The 9886-nt window shown below is 36.0% G+C and overlaps 2 long non-coding RNA genes across 6 annotated transcripts; both read right to left on the reverse strand.

Annotated features, from left to right (window-relative positions):
* Window positions 1-484: 484 nt before the first annotated feature.
* LOC135610614 (uncharacterized) lies at window positions 485-4994 on the reverse strand. Of its 5 annotated transcripts, none has more exons than XR_010486262.1 (4): window positions 4720-4994; window positions 4276-4607; window positions 2903-4200; window positions 485-2813 (listed from the first exon to the last, which is right to left on the reverse strand). It is a non-coding gene; the product is annotated as an uncharacterized LOC135610614 (long non-coding RNA). The 5 variants fall into 5 exon arrangements; XR_010486260.1 differs by having other exon boundaries at window positions 2903-3068; window positions 4060-4607; XR_010486259.1 differs by having other exon boundaries at window positions 2903-3068; window positions 3205-4607.
* Window positions 4995-7558: 2564 nt separating this feature from the next.
* Window positions 7559-8433, reverse strand: LOC135613670 (uncharacterized). The gene is made up of 2 exons (XR_010487353.1): window positions 8280-8433; window positions 7559-8156 (listed from the first exon to the last, which is right to left on the reverse strand). It is a non-coding gene; the product is annotated as an uncharacterized LOC135613670 (long non-coding RNA).
* Between the last annotated feature and the right edge of the window lie 1453 nt (window positions 8434-9886).

Below are 9886 nucleotides of genomic sequence, written 5' to 3' on the forward strand. Positions count from 1 at the left end.
ATTTTATGAATTTCAGAGATCAAAATCAAAGCTCTCAATGCTTTTGTGTATGCATGTGTGTGACACCGTGAAACCAAAACCTTGTTAGTGTATGTATGAATGTATATACATATGTAAAATCAAACTTGGATTCAGATGAATCCCTCACAATCAAAAGGATATATATATATATATATGTGTGTGTGTGTGTGTGTGTGTGTGTGTGTGTGTGTGTGTGTGTGTGTGTGTGTGTGTGTGTGTTCAATACAAATGATAATTTTTTTATTAGAAAAATGAGAAAATTGATGGAGAAAAAAAAATTAACACTAACACACACACACACACACACACACACACACATATATATATATATATATATATATATATATATATATATATATATATATATATATATGACATGCACATTTAACACTAACATCAAAATTTTAGGAGATTCAAAGACCAAAATTCAAAGAAAATGAAAATGACTGAAACAATTGCAACATTCCGAAGAAAATGAAAATGGCAGAATCATAGAATGAGAGTGTGTACAAGAAAAATGAATGCTATGTGATACCGTGAAACAAGCTGTAAGAACATGACCATGAAACCTAAAACTCTTCACACTGAATCTTAAAATTTAACCGTAGATAATTTTCTATTCTCAATAAGAAAAATAAAACCTAGGCCGGCCTCCCAATTGACCCGGATAGCCCAATTGAACATAAATGAGGACTTACATATTTGGTCTACCCAAAAGACAAGTCTGCTACTGAAATTAATGTGGTCAAAGTCTTACTTGCATTTTGGAGTAGTAAAATTCACAAAGCTCTTCCTGCAGCGCACAAACAAAATCACATCATAGAAATCCCAAAAATTTTCAAAGAACAGTGTTGCTTGTCCACGTTCACGCCATGACTCCCACAAAATAAATGGACTTCGTATGCACAATGTACAAGTAGTTTGTTAGTGTTGTCATAAAACTAATAGTACCGCATAAACCAAAAGACAGGGATCAAGAATGTCAAGATTTACCTCGACAACCAAAAACAAAGATACCAAGATTTATGAGTGTTGTAGCTGACAACAAGAGATGAATAAGTTGGAACGAAATAAGAGATCAAAAGAAACAAGATATTATGGAGATCGTACCATCAAAGGCAATCGTCGATCGTCGATGAGCCTCCACCTTCCACAGCCCGGAGAGAGATGAGAAGAGAGCGCTCTTCTTAAAAGAATATTATATAAGAAAATCTTTAGATGGGAGCAAAGATAAATCAAAGAATCGGAAGTCCATCACCATGCAATTATTCGAGTATATTGCAAAGGAGCAATCCCCTTAAATTGGTGAAGAAGGTTGGTAGGACTCATTCGTTTAGGGTATTATTAACTCTATCCCACAGTGATATATGTTGGACATGATGATTGTGCAATATAATTATTAAGATAATTCCACAGAACCACAAGGAACTAACTACACCAAAGCTCTCAAGAAAATAGTTGCCACTGGTTTTCTAGCTCCAACCTATAAGATCAGATGCCCAAAGTATCGAGAAACATGATTTGATTCGGATTCGACTAAGACCAAAATTTAGAAGCAAATTCACATTAATAAAAAAAATTATGGAGACCAAGAAACCAGGAAAAATCAATAAGACTGCATGGTTGTTGATTGTGCGTCCTGAAACAACCACAAAACTAAGCCGGAACTTGCTGTTAATTTCTTTAAGAGGTGAGGAGAGAGTAGAGTTGCATGACAGAGGAATAGGATGGAGACTAGAAATTTAGATCAGATTAAATTCGTCACAAATCATTTACTTGTTACCTTGAAAGTATTCATGACAGTTAAAGAATTGGTCGAAAAAGATTTATCCTATTGCCTGCAAAGTCTTATTAATGAATTTAGCATAGTTGACAGAAGCGCCATGAACGTACCTGAAGTGAGGTCTCATTGATTGGTTCCAGAGGCCCATGGAAGATCATACCATTTGGAATGTAAGCATCTCCCAAGCAAACAGCACTTGTGTGCAAAAACTAGTACATTTGAGTTAAATATCTTTTACTAATCTTTCATTTATATCTTAGATGGTTTAAGAGATAATCTGTGAGATTATTATAAAGAATTTGTATTTGTCTATGATTAAAATAACTTCACCTGAAACAAAAGAGATTATGATGTCAGGAATATGTTCAAAGAAGATTTAAAGGTTCACCATTAATAGTGCAAAAGGATAAGTAGACCTTAACAGGAAACACTAAAAAGGAAATTCTCTCAATCGAACAAGTCAATCACAATATATTAATGGCACTAGTTGGCGATCTTGCTTCTTCATCTACCTTAACGAAGTTTTATTGATCATCTCTCTATACATGAACCTGAGATCACAAACATTTTTATCAACCTAGAGGCCCAAAACGATGTCATTGTATGAGTTGCTTATGGATCATGCAAGGAATTAGATACAATCTAGTCTGGAAGATTGGCAAGGAAGGAGATCAATGCATTCGGACCTGCTGAAATCTAAATTCTTAAACCTAGCTTAACACAGACATGGACTAATCTTGGTAGGTTATAGAATTACATAATTTTGGACCGATCCACCTATAGTTTCAAAATGTGGATCTACATGCAACATTGCAGGTTGGATCAGAGTCATGTTCTAGATTATAACAAGTTACCAGATAAAGATTCAAGAATTGTACGCTGATAAGATAAAGAGATCCAAAACTAGGATCTGTGCTTGAGATTTCAGATCAGGCTTCAGAACGTCAGGCTCCATTAACATCCTTGATCCAAATTCAGAAGTTGCCTCACAACCTCGATCAATCTACATCTGTCATGGAGAAAGGGGAAAGTTAGTGAGATATAACATGATCTTTCATTTTGGGAATCAAAATGAATTCATCTCATAAAATTGCATACATGTAGGTAGAATAAATCTATACTCAAACAAGATCCTAAAGATAGATTTGCCTCCATTGAGATCCAAGATTAAGAGATCCAAAAGTAGGATCTGTAGGCTTCAGATTATCAGGCACCATCAAATCCTTAATCCAAATTCAGAAGTTGCCTCACATATTCGGTAGATCTACATTTGTCGTGGAGAAAAGGGAATGTTAGTGACATATAAAATGCTCTTGCATTTTGGGAATCAAATGAATCCATCTTAAAGAAATTGCATATACGCAGGTAGAACTAATATATTATCAAATGAGGAGTATTACCACATTGTTTTGTGATCCCTCCCTCCTCATGAAGATACTACTCACCGCCATCGAGTTAAGAGCAGGAAAGAAGAGAATTCTGTGGTATGCAACTAAGACAAGGATCCACAATTGTTTAATCTGTCTCAATCAGATGCTATGCATGTTCTCCATGGCGAATGGAGGAGGGATCATGTAGACTAAAAGAGAAATTCTTGGTCTATCATATCCATGATAGATCAGTCCAATCAAAAAAGGCAATAATTTTCTGAAATAATGGACTTATTAATTGAATGTAAAGAAATTTAGAGATTTGACTTGTGTAGAGAAAAGGAATTTCTGGTCTTATATTTATCCCAACAATCTAGATTAAGATCTAAGACACTAATTTAATCCGATTCAGGTTATTCCAAACAATGTAAAGATGACATACTCATTTCTTGACAAGGTTTGATTTCCGTATACCACAAACACTCATAACCTAACACACTTTGTGTAGAGAAAAGGAATATCTGGTCTTATATTTATGCCAACAATCTAAATTAAGATCTAAGACACTAATTTAATCCATTCCATATTATCCCAAACATGTAAAGATGGCATACTGATTTCTTGACAAGGTTTGATTTCCGTGTACCACCAAAACTCATAACCTATCACACTTTGTGCAGAGAAAAGGAATTTGTGGTCTTATATTTACACTAACAATCTAAATTAAGATCTAAGACACTAATTTAATCCATTCCATGTTATTCCAAACATGTAATCATGACATACTTATTTCTTGACAAGGTTTGATTTCCGTATACCACCAAAACTCATAACCTAACACACCTTGATCTATTAAGACAAACCAGATATAGTTTCTGTGCCCACCTGAAAATGATGTGTTTGACAGAGTGAATCTGTATTGATACGGAACAATGGTATCAGTCATTTCTTTTTTTCTCTCTTTCTCTCTGTTAGTATTTCTTTAACCGCGTCTGCAATACTCCATTCTCCTCCTTTTTTCGGTGACTTGCAAAAATTCAGATATCTACAATTAATCGTTAGTTTCGAAGTTCTTTCAATGTTATGGCCAAAAGGTTATACCTATAGGAAGTGCGATCGATGACCGAAAAAGAGAAGAGGGGACGAAAGAGAACCAAACTCGAACCCACGGTGTACCAAGTCATGATCACCACCAAAACAAACGAATTCGGCAACATGGTGATCTCGGATACACCGGATCGTAAGCATTCCAAGAGTTCCAGGAGCTAAACCCAGAAAAGGTACCGAAGAACTACAAAATCCCAGGCGGCGGTGAACATGCGCAAACCACAGATTGCAGCAGCTTTCACGACGAAGTGCTGCCAATCCCCATCTCTCTCCCTCGCCAAAGATGCGACGAACCGAAAACCAAGATCCACCCGATCTCCCTTCCCCTACACAACGCTCAAAGAAACCAAAACGAATCGACCAACCACCACGCATCAAAAATCAAGAAACCACGAAGCACAAGGAAACCAAAAAATAATCGAGAAGAAAGGGTCGAACCTGGGCGCTCCGACCCAGCTTCGACAAGGCACGAGAGTGTCCAACCTCCCTCCGGCATCGATCTTGATTTTGGCTGGATCCGGGTCCCGGGAGCCATTGAAGGAGACGCCCGTCGGCCCCCGCTTCCCTCCTCCTCCTCCTCCTCCTCCGCCTTCTCTACCAGAACCATCGATCTACGCTGCGACGATCGAAGACCTACACGCCCCGCTTGGGATCCCATCGGTCTCCCTTTCGACTCCCAATTCGTCGTCTCACTTCTCTCCGTCCCAACCGCCTCGTTCACTTCTTTGGGTTGTTTTCACTTACTTATATCTGTTAACGTTAAAAAATAACATATTTGCCATTGCATATACGACGATTTTTAAAGTAATTACTCATATTTTTAATTTTTCATTAATATATTTATTTTACTTCTATCCAAACAGTATCGCTGATCTAAAAATATATCCAAACTATCGTTTATTTACAGTATTTTTTGTCTGTTATATTGTTTTGACAGTCATAACAAAAACACCATAAATAATTTAAATATATTTTTTATCTTATCCGGACTAACTATAAAGCCTAAAACTATGATATTGAAATGATACATGAATAATAATAATTAAAAGTTATTATTTTTTAATGACATTTATAGTGTTTTCAATATATTAATAAAACATCATAGATATTATTTAAAAATATTATAAATGAGTAAAAAAAATACTGTGATAGTTAAAATTTGATTAAAAATAAATATACATTTTGATGAGAAAACTTTTGAGAGGTATTTTAAGTATTTTATAAATTAAGGATATTATTTGAAAAAAAAAAAGTAAAAGATCTAATACCTTTTGAATAATACCCAAAATATAAGCATTTTCTAGCGAAATCACCTTTTGCAAATATTAATATCCTCCTCGATCCTTTTAAAGTCCATGATTAGTCATTTTCAATTATAATGTGTGTATATGTGTTAAATTTCATGTATATTATTATAGACTTCAGATAGATTATGTATATGCAACTTAGATTGTATTATGTATTCATGGCCACCTGTCCCCGTTTCAATATAAAGGTTATTAGCAATAAATTTATTTATGAGTGAATGTAATTATAAGTCTTTATATTTCTCAAAGTATGGAGTCACCCATAAGTAAACAAAATAATAATAATGGCTACTCATTGATTTGCCTGTGAATTTTTTTTATTCCTTTTGATGTGAATGGGATATAGCATTTCATCTTAGTTAGTAAATTTTATATTAAAAAAATAATATTTTTAATTATTTAGGATCGATTATATAAATAATTTTAATATATTTATATCATTATGTATGATTGGAACTCGTTTCATCCTAATATGTCATCTCATAGAGTAGCAAAATCAATAATAACACCTAATAAAATATGAAATTTTGGCATCAATTTCTTTTTTTATTTTTTATTTACTTTATTCGTATCTTAAAGCCTATATATTAAATTACTTAATTTCATACTTCAAATACTCTTAAGTGAGATTTGTTTTAAATTTGTAATTTGTTTTATTTGACTACAGACAATATGATAAATGCCCTGAATTTGTGGGCTCCACTTATGAACACACCCCCCTTATCAATACTACTGAATGTTTTCCAAAACATTTCCTTATCAATACTATTTTAAAAAATAAATTAATATTTTTAATTATTTAGGATCGATTATATAAATATTTTTCATATATTTATATCATTATGTATGATTGGAACTCGTTTCATCCTAATATGTCATCTAATAGAGTAGCAAAATCAATAATAACACCTAATAAAATAAGAAATTTTGGCATCAATTTCTTTTTTTATTTTTTATTTACTTTATTCTTATCTTAAAGCCTATATATTAAATTACTTAAGTTCATACTTCAAAGACTCTTAAGTGAGATTTGTTTTAAATTTGTAATTTGTTATATTTGACTTCAGACAATATGATAAATGCCCTTTATATGAATTTGTGAGCTCCACTTATGAACACACCCCCCCCCTATGCTACAAAAAAAAAAAAAAAAAAGCTGTGGCCTAAACAACATTCCCATATCAATACTATTGATTTTTTTTCTTTACTTTTTATCGTGATTCAAGAAGAAAATAAATTTTATAGTAAGTATGATTTAGTGATACCTTAAACAAGTTAGAATTTAGTTGTTGGATATAAATATATAATTTGCACAATGATTTCAACTTTTTTTGTTTAAACATATGATATCGATACAATTACTGTTTGTAGTCTATATTTTAATATCAGCATTACCAAATATTATTACTCAATCAAAATTGACATACTTATTCCATCTCAAATATTTCTTCGTTCGTATGTATGTATAAACACCCGTAACGTAATACAAAAATTTTAAAAATATAATAAATCTTGTATTTGAGAATACAAGATACATAAAAACAATTAATAATATATTTTAAACATCTCCTCTCATGAGTAAATCGATTAGGCTTGATGTATGAATGAAACCTAAGTGTATGCATATGGTATAAGTTAATAATTCATGTAAGTTAGAACCACCTTGTAACCATCATTAATATATTATCATAATAAATTAAGTTTGATGTCATTGCACACCTAGAAACAGGCATGAACTTTGCCAACTTACTACAAATTGGCACCTTAAATACGCACATAATGCATGCATACAGTCCTCGATTCGTAGATTGCCATTTAGATATCTAATGCTTGGTGCTTCGACTAAAACAAGATTGACGACTAAATTAATCGTCCAAAGCACGTTAGATTTAGATCCGTAATCAACCATAACCTAACGTCGACAGCAACATAATATATATGCTACACCTACCCATGCAACCTAATGAAAATTAGCCAAATTGCATTAAATTAAGCTAACCACCAGCCCACATCACAAAGGCCATGAAACATTTGCGCTGGCGAAGAAAGAGGAAGAGAGAGGTTTGTTTGCATGCAGTGACTCGTCACTGTCCCTCCACCGTAGCCCAGCGGCAGATAAGAGGAGGAGGTGAGGCATGCAGCCGAGGGAATGCTTCACGTGTGTGTATCAGTAGGAAGGAGAAATGGATCTTTCTGTGCATGGTTAAACATCCTTTTCCGAGGAAAGCTTGCGTATCCGTCCAAAGTCGACCGTCTTCCATGTTTACCGATGTGTATGATCACTGCTTCCGATGCTGCAGCTTGGGATTAATCAAGGTGGAACAGTTGTGTGGATGACATCGCCATGTCAGATCTAGCTGGCTAATCCACCAAGATTTATTTCTCTGTCAAGGTAGGTGCTCCTGCAGCTAAAGTAGATCTGGGATTAAGATCTACCTGTGCACCACAGTGGCCTCCACATGGTGTGTAATTCTAGCTTCTACTTCTACCCCCTCTCCTGTCATCATCATCATCATCTTCTTCTTCTTCTTCTTTTCTTTAGCTGATCTCACACATGACTTGGTTCTCCTTAGAGTTTGAAGAAAAGTAAGAAAGACATGATATATCTTCAAAGTCTGGCACAGTCACATGAGCGGCAACAGCTAAAGAATCTCCAACAAGAAAATACAACCACTTGTGAAAAGAGAATACCTAAGATCTGATCCATGGATAAGATCTACATGAAGGGTTCACCGAGGCAAGAAATCATTCTTTGCTCCAGAGAGAGAGAGAGAGAGAGAGAGGGAGAAGAAAGGGGGACGACAGTGTGAGTTGGGTCGGGAGGACACATCCAATGGTGGACACTGTGCAGCTTCTGACGTCTGAGCTGCTCCGTGAATGATTGCGAGACTTTTTCCGTGCAGTTTCAGTAACATGGTGGGACCCGCGGTGGTCACCATCTTTAGCTACAGTTTTAACCAGCGGGGTTGGGTTGACCCACCGTCGATGATATCTACACCCATCACCTTCACGTCCCACGAAGCCCCTGAGCCATTCATCGACCACCATTAATCGATAGCTTAAGGTTGAAGCCTGCGGTGCAGATCTTGATGCCCTCCTTGGAGGGAGGAGTAAAGCAACAAAACCCTAGGGGAAGGAGAAACAAGATTTTCCAAGTTGATGGGATTTGCAAGAGCTAAAACCATGGAAACGGAGGCTGAGATGTCCTTTTGTGTTATTTACTTGGTAAGTAAATTACAAAGTAAGTAGATTTAAGCCACACAGGGATGCATCATGACGACGAGTTCACGGGCACAGACATTATGATTGTGGCCATGATGCATTCCTATTGGTCGAGTGACAGGAAAACTACGTTATCCTCTTCTTCGTTTGCTTGTTAACTACTCCCCCATTGGCAAAGATGATCCCTTTTTTATGTGACGGTGGAGCCCACGGCCACACCGTCTGTCTATGTCTATGGGGTTGAGGTGGAAATGGATAAGATCAACACAGCTACTGACTCATTACGGCTCCTCCCAATAAAGAATTAGAGGTGTGAGGACAAACTCTTAGGGAAAAGTTTTCCCGATAGTATCTTTTATTTTTCTTATTTTCTAAAAACAATCTCACCTTTTATATTGAATAATTTATATGATGATTCGATTCACCGTCAAAATTCATGGTTAATTTTTTTTTTTTAAAAAAAATATAATTATATTTTAAATTACTGTGTAATTTTTCAATTCGTGGGTTAATTCGCGCCTTTCTCAACCGGTGGATTCGAATCGCAAACTCCAAAAATGGGTCGATAAATAGAAATTATTATTTTAAGCCAATCGAGAAATCTCGGTCCACCTACGCGCGGGTCCCACCCGACCCCACCGGTCCGATGTCTTCCGCCTACACTTGCTTGCTTATCCATCTCTAATAATTTATTCGCTCGATGCCGGCGCGGTTTAGTTACCTAATCCCCGGTGGGGCCCACTCGTTTTATCCGATCGACGGAGCCCGTGAAAGGCTAATTACCCCCCCGCCAGCGTCGGTGCCACGTGTCGCCCCAACGTGCTCGCGGTGCCTTGTATTCGGGACGTCCGTTGCGTCACGTGCTTCGTCCGTGGCCGTCCACCTAACCCCCTCGTCTTTTTCCCCTCCCCCACCACCTTTTTCTTTTGCTCGCATAAACTAAAATGATATTAGTCCCCATAAATCCTACAAGGGAGCGTGCGCGTGCATACTTTCTAATGTCATATTTGCCCCTTTCACATTCAATGCATGTGCCTTCAACTATCAATAACTCGTGTGCCAAATCGAGTCGAAGA

Source organism: Musa acuminata, chromosome BXJ1-2 (assembly GCF_036884655.1).
Source record: "Musa acuminata AAA Group cultivar baxijiao chromosome BXJ1-2, Cavendish_Baxijiao_AAA, whole genome shotgun sequence".
NCBI lineage: Eukaryota > Viridiplantae > Streptophyta > Magnoliopsida > Zingiberales > Musaceae > Musa > Musa acuminata.